The following is a 20865-nucleotide window of genomic DNA, read 5'->3' on the forward strand; positions in this document are numbered from 1 at the left end:
TTCTGAAGGATGGGTTAACACCAGCACTTCTTTCTCCCAAATACGAAAATTAGTTTATAAAATAGCAGAAAGAAACGCCAGTAGGTTATTACCAAATTTTTGTACAAGAATATACAACACTAAAATAGAAAATAGATCAAATCAAACTATTAAAATGTGATTTAAAGTCACATTTTCAACATCAAAAGTTGTTGGAGGACAGATTAAGGACCAATAATACAATGCAAAAGCATAAACTTAAAAAAAAACATGAAATACAAAATAGAGAAAAAGGTATTTGTGTGGATGTGTGCGATGTTTGATGGGTAGTGTGCCCTCCAGCTTTGCCATGGTTTGGAGTCAGATGGATTAGGAGCATAAAAGTGTTTAAAAGGGGGTCATGCTGATACTTTTAGGCAGATTTGCTGTTATGTTCAATAGGGTTGAACTAGTCTTGTGCTTCCCGAGAGCCATTAAGTACGGCTATGTCTTGTTTTATCGTCTTCACAAGAGATTTGTTAAATTTACAGACTTCTTCATTTGACATAATATAAATTAAATGTTTATTTTATTCCAAAATAAATTGTTATAGTTTATACTTATAGTTTCAGTGCAAATGTGTAACAACCCTGCTTTGTTCCAAATAGAAAATTTTTCATTTATAAATTCACCGCATTACTAAAGTTAACATTAGAACATGATTAATGCAATATAACGTCTTTTGGAATATAATAAAAGTAAACTGTATGACACAACGTAAAGCCCACCCCGCTGTGATGGAGTGCATCATAGGATGGCAGAAAGTGACTACTGCAGCCTGGGTGTTTTTTTGTGCAGGCATGTGTTTGTGCATCTCAGTATGTGTCAGTGTGTTAGGGTAATCCCAGGGTGCTCCACACTAATTTTCCACTCGGCTTTACAGATTTTTTTTTAGTGCACAATTGTTATGCACCGTATAGCCAGGTGACAGTTTGTCTTTTTGTTTGTAAAGATAAGAGACTTGTACTAACACACACTCAGAAATTATGGTACAAGAGCTGTCACTGTGGTGGTACTCTTTTAAAAGGGACACATTTGTACCTAAAGGTTCCATATTGATACCTCAAAGGTGTATATTAGTTCAAAATGTAAACATTTGTACATTTTCAGTACTAATATGTACCCTTGAGGTATTAAAATGGACCCTTTAGGTACAAATGTGTATTTCTGAGAGTGTAGTGTAATGTTTATTGGCACATTGGAAGAGGTAGTGAATGAGTTTATATCAACCTAACTACACAAGAACTACATATATTTACCCACTAACCATTCAGAAACACCCTGCTTCAGTAACATGTATGGCTTCAATCTGCCACTGGACATTTCTGACATAATAAAATTCACTTGTTTTGTTGTTTCTGAAGTATCAGAATAGCATACAAAGTCTCCACCCTCTTCTGAATGCAGCAGCTCATTTGCATTAAAAGAGACACACACCAAAGTGCTGTTTATGCTCACTCCCAAAGAGCAGCACATTTGACTAGCTATATTATATGACCTGTTGGGTTGTTTCAGTAACATTTAAGGCTTTAATCCACTATTTGGACATTTCTGACATCTTGATGGCATGAAAATCACTTGTTTTGTTGTTTCTGGAGTATGAGAATAGCATATAAAGTCTCCGCCTTCTTCTGCAATGCAGTAGCTTATTTACATTTAAAGAAACACACACACAAATGCAGTGTTTATGCTCACTCCCAAATAGCAGCACATTTGGCTAGCTATATTATATGACCTGTTGGGTTTTTCTAGCTAAAATGTTACAGACACTTTCCTGGGACACCAGAGATTTATGTTTTACATCTCATGAAAAGGGGCACAACATGTTCCCTTTAAAACTGTAAAACGCTGGATTATGAAGCGCCTCAGCTTGCACACATGACCTTGCGCTGCTCTTTCCCAGCAGGCTCTGTTTCCTCCATGATCACACAGTCTCATATCTGCAGCCATCCATCAGCCGGGGATTATGATATACTGGAGGATTAATCAGTCTCGATCTATCCGTAACATACTCTAAAACACATCAGTTCGCTTACAACCGCTGAGAGCACAAAAACACCATAAGTCGGGCCATAAAACCACATTTACAGTAATAAAAAGGATGTTTCAGTCAATAAAATTGACAGAGCTCTATTTAGATGAATAGAGGCCATCAGATTCCAGCCGACACGCGAAAACACAAACTGATTTTGTAACACTTCCCACTTACAAAAAAAAAGAAGCTCTGAATTGATTACAAATGAAATTTAATTAACATGATATGCTGAGTAATTAATAAAAGTGCAAGAGACTGATTCAGTGACTCTGCATTATTGTGGCAGGAGAATAAATCATTCAGAGACATTATAAGAAGTGGCTTTAGAGGGTAACATATCGCTTGTTTTATGATTCGCTTATCCAAAATGGGTTATACAAATGACCCCAAAATTAGGGTACCAATCAGTTCTGAAATTTTAAAAACGTCCATTTCCCATTAACGTTCTTAAACACTGCTGATTTGCCATTGTGTTCGCGCACTAAAATTTACCAACCGTCTAGTAATTAAATTTAATTTTCATGGTATAATTTAATTGTATTATTTATTTTAATTATTTATTGTATTTATTTTATTTTATTATATAATTTAATTATTTTATTCAATTATTTTATTTTATTTAATTATTTTATTTAACAATTTAATAAATTTTTATAATTAAAATTTATTCTTTTTTTAATTGCATTGTTTGAATTAATTTAATTAAATAATTGTATTTATTTTTTTATTAATTTATTTCATTTCATAATTTAATTTAATTATTTTATTGTATTATTCAATTAATTTAAAACTTTAATTTATTTTTATTTTATTATTTTATTTAATAATTTTATTAAATTTTATTATTTAATTTTATTGAATTATTTTATTTATTTATTTATTTAATTAAATGTTTTTTATAAATTTAATTTAATTTAAACATTTTAACTGAACTTTACCATTATTCTAACTGTACCACATAATATATGCCATTTATTTTAATGTATAGCATAAAAAATAAGAAACATGATAACATTGTACTTGAATCCTGTACGTTTATCATATATTTTGTGGAACGAGCTGATGCGTCAGCTTTTTATGGTTTAAATTAACTTTGGACTAAGAGTTCAATATTTAAAATGTATTTTTAGGTAACTTTATTAAATAACAATTAATAAACATTATGTGTGTGTGTGTGTGTGTGTGTGTGTGTGTGCGTGCGTGCGTGCGTGCGTGCGTGTGTGTGTGTGTTTGTGTGTGCGTGCGTGCGTGCGTGTCCCACCAGACACCAACATCTCCAAAGATTGTCTATTTTCTCTGATTAACTTTATTATAATTTTCCCATTTCTCTTTTGCCTGAGCATTTAATCCTCTAATTATTTTTGGTTATTTATTGAATTACAACAGAGCATGAATATTTCTTTTCATCACAGTAAAAAGTTAAGCAATTCAACTTTCTGCTTAATATTTTCATACTCTGATTTAACAGTTTAAAGTTGTGCAATCAGTCGGAAGTGTGTGGGAACTTAAAATGAGATCCCGCGACTCAAACAAGTGCAGGATGATCTTTCCCATTCACCTGTGAGCCGATGTGTGTGTTTGGATTGCAGTAAGCTCTTTTGTCAGATCGTTTCAACACTGTTGTAGCCTCCTAATCCTCTTTTACAGATATGAAAGAGTGCTAACAATTACTGGGAAATGGTTGCGTGTGTGTGTGTTCTTAAAGGGAGAGTTCACCCAATACAGAAAATTCTGTCATTGTTTACTGACACTTTACTTGTCACAAACCTGAGTTTCTTTCTCCTGTTGAACACCATCATATTTTGAAAAAGGTTGAAAATCAGTAACCACTGACTTCCATAGTATTTGTTTTTCCTACTTTGGATGTCAGTGGTTACCAGCTTCCAGGTTTCTTTATTTTCTTTAGTGTTCAGCAGAAGAAAGAAACCCTTAACAATTTAGAACCATGCACTCGAGGATGAGCAAAGAGTGAGTAAATTGTCATTTTAGGGTGAACTATCCTTTTTAGATGTCATTATTTCTTGACCCTGATTTCTTTCCAAACCTTGACTTTCCTTCTTCAGAGAAACACAAATGAGCCCGTTTGATGAGCAGATTTTTCAACCGTGTTACCTATACAATGAAAGTCTGTGAGACTCATCTTCAAAACATCTTCACAAGACATGTTGTTGTTTTTGTCTATGTCATTACAAAAGAAGTTCTTTTGAAGATATCTTCATTTTTGTCATGCGATTATTTTTAGCCTCCGTTTCACTTATTTTTCAAAATGGAAGACATTCAAAGTTTCTTCGAAACACTCAGTAACAAAGAAACATATCTGAAAAATATATCTTTGTTGTTTGTCCAAGTTATTGACTTATATCTCATGGACAGAACATGAAAATAAACAACAACAAAAAACATGAACTATATCTTAATCAAACTGAAAGCAGCTTCGACTGTATGGACAGAAAAATAAGACATTTTTCAGAGTTCTTTAAAATATACTGTAAAAAAATATCGAAATTAGCAGTTTTCCATATTTTGTATTTTTATTTTTTATTTTTCCCTGTTTATTTATGCTTTTGCAGTGCATTATGGGACTTTGACTATTCCTCAAACAACTTTTAACCTTGAAAATAAAAAAAAAGTGACTTTTATTAATATTTTTAATAGTTTAAAGTGATATATTGTCTGGGTTGGTGTTGTTACACCAAGTACAAAAACCTTGTAACAAACTGCCAGTACAGTTTCTGTTATTTTACAGACTTATTCCTCTATACATATAATTTCTTATATCATTTAAAACTACTTAATGTCAAAAAAAGACACGTTCTTAAACTGTAGAGATGAATTTTCAATATTAAACGTCGACAGAGCAGAAATCAAGCTCCCATAATTCACAACCGTAAATAAATGCAAAACACTTTTTTGTATCTTCTAAACACTGGTTTTGTTCATACAATACAACAGCAATCAGTTAAATGTCAATTTCTTTTGACATTTCTATTGTGTATGAACAGAAACCGACATTTTTCAGATAATCTTCTTTTGTGTTCAGAAGAAAGTCAAGTCAGTGCAGTTTGGTTAAACTACTACATTTAAGTGCTGTATCAATGCATCAATTCAAGCGTTTCCTTTTAACCCAGATGACAGATTTTGTCCGAAACCACAACATCAAGCACATCTTCACTCATTTGTCTGGCTTTCCATTGACTCAGACGTGTTTTTTCGCTATATTTCATCAGAAGGGTGTGTGGGTGAGAGCTGTAAAAGTGCTCATATCCGGTCAAGGACACTGAATCAAAGCTAAATAGCTGCGAAATTGCACTTTTAATGGCCTTTATTTGTTGTGGGGACTTTCCATTGACTTCTGTTGTTTTTATACTGAGATAATGACAGTTTTTTCATCCTCCATTCAGACATTATTCAGTCTGTTTACTATGCTGCTTTCCTCATGGGGGCTGTTTGCTTCACTCTAGTGTAGGTGATTACAGGTTTTTACTGTCCTTGATGGGACATTTGTTCCCCTCAGTATTAGAAAAAAAACTCAATCTGAGTCGTGAATATGACTGCAAACTGCATTTTACGGGCTGGCCCTCTGCTGTGTGTGTATTTGAGCTGTTTGTGGGGGTTTTATAAGCACATCAGCATTCTGGTAGCAAAAATAATGTGGCTTTTTAAAAATATCTTCAAAATATGATGAAAAATGTTTTCATATAATAGAATATATTGGAATCCAAAACACCAAAATAATAAGGTTTTTCCATTTGATATTATTAAGAAACAGTCTGAATTTAAAAAATGTACATTCTCCATGACAAATGTGCAAACTTTGGTGCAAAATTAAAATAAAAGTTTGCCATTTCCATAGTTTTGAAATGTAAATCTTATACTAGTTTGTGTCGAGAAGGTCTAACGAGGGAAATGCATATTCTCAAATTGCAAGAAAAAACATTGGGGAAGTTTAAACGGGTTAAAGGTGCAGTAGTAAGTTTGACACCCAGTGGTTAAACTAGGTATTGCACCCCTGGTTCAAAACGCATACAAGCGCAGGTTGCCAGATTGTCGACTACAACAGGAGCATGTCTGACTATCGAGCCTAAATTTAAGTCGTGTTCTATATAAAAGCAATGGCACACAATAGAAGGAATATTCTCCATATTAAAGGAGTTTTTGTTCTAACTAACACCTAAAATGTATATTTGAGAAACGACCTCTATTTCGTGCAGCTAAACAACCGATCACCTCAGGTACACCTCATGTGCTTTATTCAGTGTTAAATGCTAACAATGTGAGTTTGAATGCCTTTTACATGACATTTATTGCCATACTTCATACTGAAAGCAGCAGCAGATAGTTCACCTCAGATCTTGAAAATAAAATAAACCGGTTGAAATTGAACTTTAGAGCTGTGACTCGGTGCAAACCAACACATATCAGTGATTCACCATGTACATTCAATAATGTTGAAGAGGTTTAATATGCATTAATTAGATAGTAAACCGTACCTTTTTGTTGGTGTGCAGTGAGTGTACTATTCTGTGCTTCTGAACGGCTGTATTGAAATGTCGTGTTTTGTCTGGTGCAAACAGCCAAATTGCTTATCACTGCAAATCTCATCACGTAGCATGTTGTTAGGACAAAGGGTTACAATGTAGCCTGCTAACTTAATGTTTACGTTCCTAAAATTTATATTATAAGCTAATTAATAACCAGCACATGTGGAACTCTGAATCTGCGTCTCATTTCGGAGTCTTCTACTGTGCACCGGCGGTCGCATTTCGGTTACGGACTCATACTTTGAGAGCCTTCATGACTGAATTAATGAATTGGCTAAACTCCCATTGGGCTGGTTAAAGGGACCAAAATAAAGACAGATGTTCCGCCGTGGAAAGCACACTTTCAAAGCAGAATATCTGACTTCACCGTTGTTTTTCAGATAAACAAGTTCACTTAGCATGTTTCTTAAATATCTGCACATATAATACAGTATTTATATGCTTTAGAAGAGTCAGAAACTTACATGCAGCACCTTTAAGTGTATTGATGTGCAATCACCCATCCAAGCAATTAAATGTTATCTATTTTAACAAATAGAATACAAGAGAATAGATCATTAATTGTATTCAGTTAGCATATTCAATTGACAACTTGTCATTGTTTTTAGACGATTGATTTGCTATGTTCTTTACATATTTATATGGAAACTGTTTTTTTTTTATCATCTGTTTATTCAAAAATATATATCTGTTTTTGACATTTATTAGTGTAATATCTGAATATCAAACAATATGATAAATAATCAGATAGCACTGCTTTTTTTACACTGTAAAAAGCTATTTATTTTACTTTCAAATCATTTAAACTGTTAAATTGACTTAATTTTGTATAATTATGCACAAAGTTTATTTACTGAATCATTTATAAGCAATGTGTTTATTAACTTTTATAAGTCAACTAAAGCAACGGCTTTACTCGCTTTTTTAAAATACAGTCAACTAATCGCTTTTTACATAGCAGAGTGTAGGAGATTGCATGTTTTACCGTCCTTCAGGGGACATTTGTTCCCGTCTATTTAGGCAACACCTGACCCAGAATCTTGAATATGACTAAAAACTGCATTATATTTGGCTGGACCTCAGCTGTGTGTGTGTGTGTGTGTGTGTGTGTGTGTGTGTGTGTGTGTGTGTGTGTGTGTGTGTGTGTGTGTGTGTGTGTGTGTGTGTGTGTGTGTTTGAGCTGTTTGTGGGCTTTTTTTATGAGTGTGTCAGCATCCTGGCGGCGCGATGCCGACACAGCACTCTAATTGCATACTGAATATGGGCACGCACACACACAAACACACAGCTGTATTCATCATACAGACTCTTTCTTGTGCCTATCGGGACGAATCTGCATCCTTCTATTTCCTCCTCTGTCCCTCTTCATCTTTGTGTCGCCGTCCTTGTGCAAAAACGAACATGCAGACGCTCTCTGTTTGAGCTGTCATTATTCATCCGTCTCGCTCTTCCCTCTGCGTCTCCATCCGTCCGTATTGTCCCTCAGATCGCATTACATCTGAAACTAGCCGACAAACGCGCCACCTTGAAGACAGACTGCGAGAAAACAAGGCTTTGAAAACTCTCGAACAACGGGATGCAGATGTCATATATTTGCTGCAAATATTTTCCTGGGCTGTTTTGATCTGCATTGCAGGTGGTCGTCGGATTATCTGCATCTGTGCTGAAACTCGGGTCAGAAAAAAACAGACTTATCCCAACGCAAAAACACGCACACATGGTGTACGTTAGCTTTAAATGGGGCAGTAACTCAGTGTCAGGATGCTGTCACATTTAAAGGTGACCTGCAGAGTCTGATGGGAGATACTTAATCATACACGCACACAAGATGCCAAAGATAGTAAGAAGCAGATCAAAATCAGACGAATTGATGGCTGAGTTTGGCTGCCAGGCAGAACATTTGAGCTGAATCAATTTTTTTCGGCTTAGTCCCTTTATTAATCAAGGGTCGCCACAGCAGAATGAACCGCCAACTTATTCAGCATGTGTTTAACACAGAGGATGCCCTTCCAGCAGCAACCCAACACTGGTAAACGTGTATGTGTAATGTATATTTAATTTTAATGGTGTTGGGAGTATTTTACAGCAGTGTTTCTCAACCACGTTCAAGGAGGACCACCAGCATTTCATGTTTTGCATGTCTCCTTTGTCTGTCACACCTATTATAGGTCTTTCAGCCTCTGCTAATAAGCTGATGATCTGAATCAGGAGGGTTTAGTAAAGGAAACATGAAAAATGCGCAGAGCAGGTAGTCCTCCAGGAACATGGTTGAGAAACACTGTTTTAAAGGTACAAATCTTCTGCTAATTAAATAATTTTAGATATACTTTTTTACATGTTAGATATAAAAAAAATTAACATGAATAATAGTTAAAAAAATTACTAAATTAATGAATTAGTACTAAATAAACAATAGTTAATACTTGTCAATACATTTTATTACAACAATAATAATTAGTAATGATGGTTGCACTGCGCACTTGCGGTTTTTAAACGTTTTTCTGGTGCTTTAATCTTGTCAATAATATCATTCAGAAGGTCATGATTAGCACTCATTAAATAATTCACCTAGTACTGCTTTTATTTTACATTCTTACACTGTAAAACCCAACAGTCAACTTTATCAAATGAAATAAGTGTAGTTAACTCTAAAGAGTTTTGAACTCAGTGTTGAAGGTCATGAGTTAATTAAATACCTAATCCCTAAACTTAAATGGATTAGGTTCACAGTACTCATATAGATTAGTTGTTTTAACTCAAATGGCTTATTGCACACGGTTTCCTCCAACAGTTTGAGTTACCTTCACTTATTGGGTTCTACAGTACTCCATTGGTTTGAGTTCTCGTCATTAATTGGCTTTTACTGTGCTCAAACTGCTCCATTTACTCAAATGGATTAAGTGTACAGTACTCATTAGGATTAGTTTTTGAGCTTAAATAGTTTGTTGCAATCGGTTTGCTCAAATGGTTTGAGTTACCTTTTTGGGTTTTACAGTGTAGGTAGACGCAGACATTTCGACACAATGTCTTCCTCAGTTTGTGACACAATCTTCTCACTTCAACCTTTCATCCCACAGTTAATCACATTACGTCTTTAGATAGACGACCACTCAATAGTTGAAAAAAATTTAATTTTAATTTCAATATACTATAATTACCACACAAGAAACATTACGTTCACCTTTAAAAACATTAATTCCATAATAACATACATAATAACATATCAATTATCATCATTCACTTATCATGTCTACATTAATGCAATGAAATTCCGACAGTCCAAAAAAATAAAAATATTTGTATCACTACATACTCAAAATTCATGATTTACAATATTATAGATAAACAACAAACATATTAAAGAAACACAGAAAGGTAAAATTCCTTACTTATTCCACTTGGTGTAAGTGATTTTAATTTATGAATCCAGAACATTTCTCTTTGTAATAATCTTTTTAATAAAATCAAAATAAGACCAAATTATTTAATAAAAGTGCGAATCATGAACTTTGAAAAATAATAATTAATGAAACAAGATATTTGGGTGGACTTAATGAAATAATAATAATAATGATAATAATTATTATTATTGTTGTTGTTGTTGTTGTTATATAAAATAAAAAGCAAAAAGTATAAAAAATTCAATGTTATTAGTTGATTTACATCACAGGCTAAACTTGCAACCCTTTAACCATGTTTTATAAGACACATTTTATTTATTTATTTTAATATGTGTATTTGAAAAAGTACCACTCATCCTCCACAATAAATACAAACTAAAACAGCCCGTAAAATATTTATGAGGTGTACAAACATCATGCTCAAAAAGCTAAAGCTGTACTGTGCAATTTGTTCCGTATAAAATATAATTCCAAAGCTTAAAATAAGTAAACAGTCACTGGTGATGCATGCAGCACTGAAACGGCACACTTCACCCTCTCGCACAACCCATTTATAAGCTTTATTTTGCACCCTATTAGAGTAAAGTGCCATATCTAGCAATTCCCCCTCAATCAAACAAAGTAGTTGACGTGTTGGTGGTCTAATGCATAGACTTGTGTTTGTGTGTTTGGACCCCTGGTGTTTGATACGCGTCTGCAGGCTGGAGAGCCATCTGCCACTCAAGAGCTCAATCCATCAAAACAAAACACAAGACGCAGTCAAACAATGCAATACATTCTCTCAGTCACAGACCACACACACACACACACACTAATGAAGACGTTCTGACAGGTTTCCAATATGACATCATTCATTCATTCCTTTTTCTTTAGCTTAGTCCCTTTATTAGCAAGGGGTCACAACAGCGGAATGAACCGCCAACTTATTCAGGACATGTTTTACACAGTGGATGCCCTTCCAGCTGCAACCCAGTACTGGGAAACACCCATGCACTCACTCATTCACACACATACAGTACACTACGGCCAATTTAGTTGATTCAATTCACCTTTGGACTGTGAAGGAAACCGGAGCCCCCAGTGGAAACCGACACCAACACAGGGAGAACATGCAAACTCCACACAGAAATGCCAGAAGGACTTGAACCAGCAACCTTCTTGTTGTGAGGCAACACTGCTAACCACTGAGCCACCGTGCTGCGCATATGACATAATATAACCCACAAAATAACCCAATAAGTTCACAAAAAAGAAAAACCCAAAGGTAAATTTTTAGAGTGGCTATACGTAGTATTGGTAACCTAGCAACCGACAGTAAATGCTAGTCACAATGGTGTAATGTTCGATACATTAGAGTTTATTCGGTTTTCATCTCTAATTATACTCATAACCTCATTTTTCGCACAAGTGCAAGAGAGTATTTAAGCTTTGCTTAGCGAGTGTTAGCTTTTAAGCTAATTTACACTTCTCATGCGATACTAAATAAAGTGTGCAAGAACACAGCTAGATGGATACCTAGCTATTATTGTTTATGCAAGTATGTCAATTGGCCAAGCATTTTACCTCTTACAATTATCGCCTGTCTTTAACGCACAATGCACACATATAAGTCCCAAATTAAATATGATTGTACTTTCCGAAATCACTAATGATGATGCAGCAAACTGGGGATGTCAACTATTACGCAGTGATTTAATAATTGACGTTAATCCTTTAAATCTATACAACTTAAGTCTGGTTGATTCCGCATGTAAGTCATTAGCATGCATGGAGTTTTGAGGTGGGATTAGATTTTGGGATTATGAGAAATGGATTAGCATACCAACTTATATCAACTGGTAGATTTAGCTCATGGACTGGCGATATAGAAATATTTGCATTTGATCTACGTAGCGTGCAGTACTTTCAATGTAAAGACTGCTGAAGTGGGCTAATATCTAAATAGCATTAGCCTATAGCACATCATTGACATTCATGAGTAAACAATGGCATTAATATTGCATAATAACCTTAGAAAAGGATAACGATTAGCTCACATGTACATTCATTAATATTCCTGCTGCTTAGTCCCTTATTTATCAGCGGAATGAACCGCCAACTATTCCAGCATGTTATTCCACATTGCTATTGACGTGTTAGCCATAACATTTAATAATTAAATGGTTCAATAATCAATCCACGAACATTTTTCAAGTCCTTCTGTTCTTTTATTTACAGTAAAGCATCTGCTATTGTTTGAAGTGCTTGCGTTTTGAGTGCCATTTGCACATCTGCATTATTAACGTTAACGATTAATCAATACTTTGATTGTTCGTTTAAACGGCGATCAATCGCTGGACTTTGTGGATACTGACATCCCTACTTGAAACCATCAAGAGCATTTCCAGGCCTATGCTAAGCACGGCTCTGTGTGCCCATGTGGGTAATTAGCTAGTCTTGGAGACGGAAGGAAGTGCTTGTGTCAGCTAAACAGAAGAGATAGTCATGGAAAAAAAAAGAGAAGATAGTTGAAACGCTGCCTGCAGTCATTGTTCATATCCCAACTACAACCGAAGCATTCCCATAGGAGCATGCACATACTGGATTGGAGAATTTAGGAAACACACAGTCATCCGTAGCTCATGCCTTTGTCATTTAAATGAGAGAAACAGCTTGGAAGATTTATTTCATCATGTTTTATTCTGGATGGTGGTGATCAAAAACTTGATAAAGTGTTGTCTTTATAAAGTCAAAGAAAGGAATGTTTAAAGAGTGAGTGGTTAGGACTGTAATAAGATGGAATAGTTCTCCTCCCGAAAATGTTTGAATATTATAACTTATTGTGCAAATGGTTCTTTTAAAAAGCTGATTTTGGAAACTAAATGAGAGACTCTATACAAACTACTGCTTCCTTAATATAATAACAAGAGTGTTTTTTTATTCAACATTTAACATCTTTTATTCAATTAATTTCTTCAAAAACGATAATTTATTTTAAAACTGAACCAGTGATCATAATTTGCTCAACCGTTACAAGGTCATTGAATCATTCACTTGCAAAATTGTGCAAACAAAACTAAAAAAAACATTCAAATATTAAGAACTTTTTTATTTTGATTTATTTAGAGATTAATCAAGACTTTAAATGTGAATCAATTGATTCATTCAAAAATACTGATTCATCCTTAAATGAAACAAGAGGCTGAGTCATTGAATAATTCACTCAACACATTCAGAAACTTTGATTCACTTAAAACTAAACAAATGACTCTTCATGAGGGAATCATGAGTGTCTTTATGAGTGCTCAATAATTAATTCAGCACATTCAGAAAATTTGATTCACTTAAAACTAAACTAATGACTCTTCATGAGTGAATCATATCTTTATGGGCGCTCAATATTTCACTTAACATATTCAGCAACTCTGATTCACTCAAAACTAAACTAATGACTCTTCATAAGTGAATCACGAGTGTCTTTATGTATGAGCGCTCAATAATTCACTCAACACATTCAGAAGCTCAGATTCACTCAAAACTAAACGAATGACTCTTCATAAGTGAATCACGAGTGTCTTTATGTATGAGAGCTCAATAATTCACTCAACACATTCAGAAGCTCAGATTCACTCAAAACTAAACGAATGACTCTTCATAAGTGAATCACGAGTGTCTTTTTGTAGGAGTGCTCAATAATTCACTCAATACATTCAGAAATCTGATTCACTCAAAACTAAACTAATGACTCATGAGTGAATCATGTCTTTATGGGCGCTCAATAATTCACTCAACACATTTAGAAGCTCTGATTCACTCAAAACTACAAAAATGACTCTTAATGAGTGAATCATGTCTTTATGGGTGCCTAATATTTCACTCAACATATTCAGCAACTCTGATTCACTCAAAACTAAATGAATGACTTTTTATGAGTGAATCATGTCATTATGAATGCTTAGTAATTTAGTAAAAAATGTTGATTCAGTTTAAAACAGAACCCTACCATGTACTTGAGAAGAAAAGCTCTTTTGTTAAAAAAAGCTGTTATTCATTTAAGATATTATTGATATTCGTAGACAATACAAATGTTCACGAATGAAGACTAATTGACATTAAACAACTAAATGACTTTACAGTAAATTAATAGCTCTTTTTTTTAGTTTGACTGACTAAATCTTTTGTGTTTCACAGAAACCAATAAATCTGGTTTTGCTAAATGATGCCAGAGCTGTCATTTTCGAGTAAACTGTTCCCTTCGTGAACTTTGCAATGTCATTCTCTCGTTCACATTCTGATGCAACTTCTCCTTTCTGATTTCAGGTCATTGCGGACAAATTTTGTTGGGAAACGCAGCACCTAACCACATCTGACAACACCACCGGGTGACATCAAGCTGCAAACCTGGCAGATGGCAGACGTTTGTTTATACCGGGGACTCTGGGAAACCAAATGATGGATACTTAAGCTCTTTGAAGCAAAAATGAGGTATCTGATAAACTCTGTAAAGTGTTTACGCACCACAAGTTTCAGAGAGCGCAGTGCATGAATGTGACTCTTTAATCAATACAACTCTCTCCAAACATCGCACCAGATTCGCTTGCCTACCCTGTGCTCCGTCTGTCCGTCCCAGTGGCTTTTTCCGATTAAAAAATGAGGCAGAAATGCAGTAAATCACTTTAAACGGGTGTTCAGAAAACAGCTTCGAAATGTAAATAAATCTCTCAAAACTAGACTCAGCAATTAAAATAAAAGCTGTGTTATGCTGTGGCTTGTCAGAACTACAGTATGTTCTCCATAGACCTTACGGAAAGACCATTGCGAGGATTAAAAAAGGCATTTAGCCTTCATTTGGGCATTTTTCCTATTATACACTACATGACAAAAAATCTTGCTGTCGATCCCAGTTGTAAGAGCAACAAATAATAGCTCGACTTCTAGTTGATCATTTGGAAAAGTGGCAGAAGGAAGATTTTTCCAATGAATCATCTGTTGAACTGCATCCCAATCACCACAAATACTGCAGAAGACCTATTGGAAACCGCATGGACCCACGATTCTTACAGAAATCGGTCAAGTTTGGTGAAGGAAAAATCATGGTTTGGGGTAACATTCACTATAGGACTATTCCAGCTAGGGTTGGGCCGATATACGATGCCATTGTCCATCGTGATGGCCAATAGTCAACAAGATGCTGAGCCGGCATCGCCGATCCTCCGGCCCCGCCCCTGTCGCAAACCTGCTCGCGAAATATACACACTTAGACCCCGTTTACACTAATACGTCTTAATATAAAAATGGCATCCAGAACGTGTTTTACCTAGCATTTCTGAACATTTCTGTCCACTGAAAATGCACATCACGTGACAACACACACAGACACAGCCACACACACACACACACACACACACACACAGCCACATGCTGTCATGCGCTCCTCTAAGCTCCAGTGCACTTCAGACAGTTTATCCAGGATGTACCGCTGGATCACGTCTCACTATAGTTGTTAAACGTGATATTCAGACATCCCGGAAGTTACGGGAGTCTCTATGATTTGAGGGACTCATAATGCCCGCAAACGAGTGATAATCTCCCGGAAACCGCACGTCTCCATGAAATAAGTCGCGCACCCTTCTCACCCCGGATCCCTCCTCGCGCTTCAGACACGTCACACGCACTATATCAAACCCCCCACCCCCTATCGCCCAACCCTAAGTCCAGCAAATGTTTTAGGCTGTGGATACTCTTCCAGTCGCAACCCAGTACTGGGAAACACCCATACACACTCATTCACACACACACTCATACACTATGCGAAGTTAACTTTATAAGCTTATTTCAAGAGGATCACGTGCTTATGATTGTTCTCAGCTGGTCACGCATCAGCTCGTGATTGATTCTCCAATCAGATGATTCCTAACTCACTATTAATAACCAGTTTTCTTATCTCAACATCTTCGTTTTGAAAAATCCCCTCCCCCACCCTGGGTTTTTCCTGTGTTCTCCGGTTTCCTCGCACAGTCCAAAGACATGTGCTATAGGTGAATTGGGAAAGCTTAATTGTCTGTAGTGTATGAGGGTGAATGAGTGTGTATGGATGTTTCCCAGTGATGGGTTGCAGCTGGAAGGGCATTCCGCTGCGTAAAACATATGCTGCATAAGTTGGCGGTTCATTCCGCTGTGGTGACCCCAGATTAATGAAGAGACTAAGCCGAAAAGAAAATGAATGAATGAACAAATAGATAGAAAAATCAAGTCATCACACATTTGTTTTCTCATTTCACACATAAAATGTCACATTGTGACCATAAAATGGGTTGCAAATGGCAACTTTGACCTCAAAGTTGCTATGTATAATGATATGTGTAACAATGTATAATAATCATATGTATAATAATGTTTAATAATATATTTATATATGACTTTGACAGAACTGGATCATTGTAATTAATATAAATGACCAAAATGATACCTAAATCTGAAACAATGCATACATTCAGGCAGGAGCACGTACAGTCGCGCACATACAGTACAGTAGCATTTATTATAATTCTGTCTCTGAAGCAAGCCAGAATCTATTTATAGCTGCTAGGTCAGAGTTTCTCCTCTCTCAAACACACATCCACCACAAACCTCTAATTCTGTTTGACACACCCTTAAAAAAGACGAAGAAACGGAACGAAAAGACGAAGAAAAGGAGGCAAAAACAGAAGCTGTATGGCAGAAAAACAATGAGAACTGATGAAATCCAAAGCTCAAACCCGCATTGCCTGAATCTGAATGTAAACCCTGTATCTTCAGAGCAGTGGGAGCTCTATAATCAGGAGGAACCTGCATGGCTCTAATGTATGGTTAGATATGGAGAAGCAAACAGAAGTCCAGATGCTCAGAAGACAAATGACACTACAACACTTTAGGTTCAATCATCACCTCGGTGTCGTTTCAAACCATTGCAGAGTGTCAAAACATCACTCCATGTATATCATAGGCATAATATACACTCTCTCCACCGCACTGTAATGAGAGGATACAGCATGTACACGTTTGCAGTGCTCACATGGCATCTGTTGCAGTCACTTATGCTTCTTTTTAATCACACGTTCTTTTGATTATGTATGTGCAAGTCATCATTTGCACCCCATTTGACTTGTGTAAACCGAATTTATTTCATTTGCAGGGCATTTCTCCAGTCAGTTGAGTTCAAATTACACTCAGTAAAAGATATTTGGTGTTTGTTCAAATCGCTTTTTTTTTTCGTGATTTTTAAATGAGCTGAAAAACACAACTCTTGAGGGGATTTTTGGGGACAGCTTAATTGTTTTATGTTCAATTTGCTTAAATTTGTTAAAAAACAAATAAGTTAACTTAATTCCTTCATGTTGTCTCAGCACAAATCGTTTGTGTGAAGCCCAGTATTTTAAACAGTGTACTTCAAATCTTAATTTGCAGTTTGAGCTTTCTTTTCAACTTTAAACGCTCTAAAATGCACCTAGAATCTGACTGTTATCACTTTTTTTGATTAACAAGATTAAATAGTCATCATTTTCCCATCGCCTACTATGCATTTAACTGTAAACCAGGCCCATAATGGCAGAAATTACACTTCTTTTTGACACTTTTGTCATTTGCACAACCTTTCTGCAATTCGAAAAAGAAAATGCAATCACTTAGTTATAATTTGCAGCTCATTTTGCTTGTGTAAATCAGCTATGTCCCAAAATACCACCTAAAATGTGTTTTCTTAATATTTTTTTACATATTTTTTTCAAATACATGTTTCTCCGATACAATACTGCTCAAATTACTTACAAATATTATGCACAAGATATCACAACCTGTTGTACGGTTGTAAAATTGTAAAACCCACCTCAAAAACTGCCTAAAATTACACTTTTTATTATACTTTTCTATATATTTTTTTTCATTTGCACTACTTTTCTACAATCAAAAGAGCTCAAATCACTTGAAATCATCAATTTGCATTTTACTATTGCAAAACCTGTCCAGAATCATCACCTAAAACTGTACTTTTATCATTTTTTACATTCACAAACCTTCTAAAAATCGAATTAACTCAAGTCACTAAAATATCCTAAATCAGAACTAATTTTACAATTGTAAAACTGTAAAGATACCACAAAACACCACCTTAAACCACACTTTTCTGCAATTAAATCAGTCACTTAAAAACGTATCATTTGCAACATTTTGTTTAACTTGTTATAATCTTAACTCTTTTATTCCACTAACACAATTGTTCTGAATGCAAAATGTCATCATTTACAACACAAACTTATTTTACTAGTATAAAACTGTAAAAACACCACCTTAAACCACACTTTTCTCCAATTAAATCAGCTAGTCACTTAAAACGTATCAGTTGCAACACTTTGTTTAACTTGTTATACTCTTTACTCTTATATTTCACTTATACAATTGTGCTGAATGAAAGAAGTCTTCATTTGCAGCCCAAACCTATTTTACAAGAGTAAAACTGTAAAGCTACCCCTAAAACACCACCTTAAATCACACTTTTCTGCAATAAAATCTGCTAATGTCCCTGAAAAATGTACCATTTGCAACACTTTTTTTACTTTTTATACTCTTTACTCTTATATTCCACTAACACAATTGTTCTGAATGTAAAATGTCATCATTTACAAGCCAAACTTATTTTACTAGTGTAAAACTGTAAAGCTATCCCTAAAACACCACCTTAAACCATATTTTTCTGCAAATAAATCAGCACTTAAAAACGTATCATTATAATCTTTACTCTTTTTTTTCCACTTACACAATTCTTCTTAATGCAAAACGTCATCATTTGCAACTCAAACTTACTTAACTAGTGTAAAACTGTAAAACTACAACCAAAACACTACCTTAAATCACACTTTTCTGCTATTAAATGAAACCTTTACTCTTTTATTCCACTGACACAATTGTTCTGAAATGGACAATCCAAAAAAGTCATCATTTGCAACCTATTTTACAAGTGTAAAACCATAAGCTCTGCCTTAAAAGTCAGCTAAACACAGAACAGACTGTATTAGTCTTGTTTTAATGCTGGTCAGATGTTGTCCTCCAGTCTAAACTGTTCAGTCGTACACTACTACTCAACGTCTAACTGCACCAGACGTGTGCTGATTTGACCCAAGTAACCTCATGAATGTTTCAGACGAAAGGAAACGACAGACAGAAAAACCAAAATAAAGTACCCCACGATTTCCCCCTGAGAGACTCGCAAACAGTGATCCAGCAGTCCATTATATCACAGACACAGACAGAAGAGCATACCATTACCGCTCTGCACAGGGGAGTCCGACTGACATCCACAGTGCTCTCCTGTTTAAAGTGGGCTTTGATTAGATCACCCTCTTACACCTCTAATTAGCTTCATTAAATCACAGAATTTCAAGAGCCGTTCAAGCATTTTCCTCTTGAATTCCTCTCCTCTTGTGCTCACCTTGAAAAAAAGTCCAGGTTTGTACTTTACAGTGTTATAAATTATATATGGCTGTATGTGATTATCTGAATTTCTTTGCAGTTGTTGTGCACTTTATATTTTAGTCACGTACAGCCTGAAAAACCATGCCTTTCCGCCTGGCATAGCAGTATATATTTTGTGAGTGCATGTATTCGATCATACAGTTGGAGGTGTATGTGAGGCTCCCATAGACTTAATTTTTCAGTCAAATTGTCAAAGGAAAGTGTTCTTGGTTCATTTTGCTTTGTTATTATCCTAGTATTTTGGCTTGACAGGTTAGAATGTAAAACTTGACAATTGTATTACAGATGTATTTGCTAAACATAACAATCATATAATAATAATGACAATATTAATCATTTTCATTATGTGTACAAAATGTTCATATTTAATAACAATATGCATGTTGCAAATACAATGTATAACATGTAACTTTAATAGTAATAAGCAATAGAAGGTCAAACAAAATTATACATGTTGTAATAACACTACTACTACTAGTAATAATAATTTAGCAATAAAATTAATAATATTTCCAATCCTTTTTACTAAAACAAATTACCGCAGTTAACAAAAATAGTAATACAATTCATTGAAAACTTAGTTTCAGAATAAAAAATGCAATAACAAATTTGTATAATTTGTTATAATAATAATTATTATTATTTTATATTATATTATATTATATTATATTATATTATATTATATTATATTATATTATATTACTAAATTATGAATACTTAAACAATAACAATATTGATATATACAATAATAATACAGTAATAAACAGTAATAAACAGCAATAAACAGTAATATTTTATATAATAGTAATAATAACAATAATACTGTTTATAATTATTATTATTAATAATAATATTGAATTGAATAAGCTTGATTGGCCGTAGGGAATGTGTGTGAATGTGAGTGCATATGGATGTTTTTCCGAAGTTGGGTTGCAGCTGGAAGGGCATCCGCTGCGTGAAACATAAGCTGGATAAGTTGGCGGTTCTTAGTATAGAAAAACATTCATTCATTCATTTTCATCCACTTTTCCGAGGCCCGGTCGTCCCCAGACACTTCCTCCAGCTCTTCCAATGGGATCCCAAGGCGTTCCCAGACCAACCGAGAGACATAGTCGCTCCAGCATGTCCTTCCTCAAGGCCTCCTCCCGGTGGGACATGCCTGGAACACCTCCCTAGGTGGGCATCCAGGAGGCATTAGAAACAGATGCCTGAGCCACCTCAGCTGACTTCTCTCGATGTGGAGGAGCAGCGACTCCGAGCTCCTCCTGGGTGACAGAGCTCCTCACCCTGTCTATAAGGGTGCGCCCTGCCACTCTGCGAAGAAAACTCATTTGGCCGCTTGTATCCGAGATCTTGTCCTTTCAGTCATCACCCAGAGCTCATG

At 35.2% G+C, this 20865-nt stretch overlaps 3 protein-coding genes across 14 annotated transcripts in view; 2 read left to right on the plus strand and 1 right to left on the minus strand.

The window, feature by feature from the left end:
- slc41a2b (solute carrier family 41 member 2b) overlaps positions 1-20865 on the plus strand; it is a 116897-nt gene that overhangs the window by 78603 nt on the left and 17429 nt on the right. For all 4 annotated transcript variants that reach the window (XR_012401816.1, XR_012401818.1, XR_012401817.1 and 1 more), the window contains one exon: positions 14295-14459. The gene's annotated coding sequence lies outside the window, so the exon portion shown is untranslated. Of the gene's footprint in view, positions 1-14294; positions 14460-20865 lie in introns of those variants that run through there.
- The window catches only part of chst11 (carbohydrate (chondroitin 4) sulfotransferase 11), a 72421-nt gene that overhangs the window by 32973 nt on the left and 18583 nt on the right, over positions 1-20865 (minus strand).
- Positions 1-20865, plus strand: part of nfyba (nuclear transcription factor Y, beta a) — an 80232-nt gene that overhangs the window by 30732 nt on the left and 28635 nt on the right. For all 8 annotated transcript variants that reach the window (XM_073946003.1, XM_073946004.1, XM_073946007.1 and 5 more), the window contains one exon: positions 14295-14459. The gene's annotated coding sequence lies outside the window, so the exon portion shown is untranslated. The remainder of the gene's footprint in view (positions 1-14294; positions 14460-20865) is intronic.

This window comes from Danio rerio, chromosome 4 (assembly GCF_049306965.1).
Source record: "Danio rerio strain Tuebingen ecotype United States chromosome 4, GRCz12tu, whole genome shotgun sequence".
NCBI classification, from domain to species: domain Eukaryota; kingdom Metazoa; phylum Chordata; class Actinopteri; order Cypriniformes; family Danionidae; genus Danio; species Danio rerio.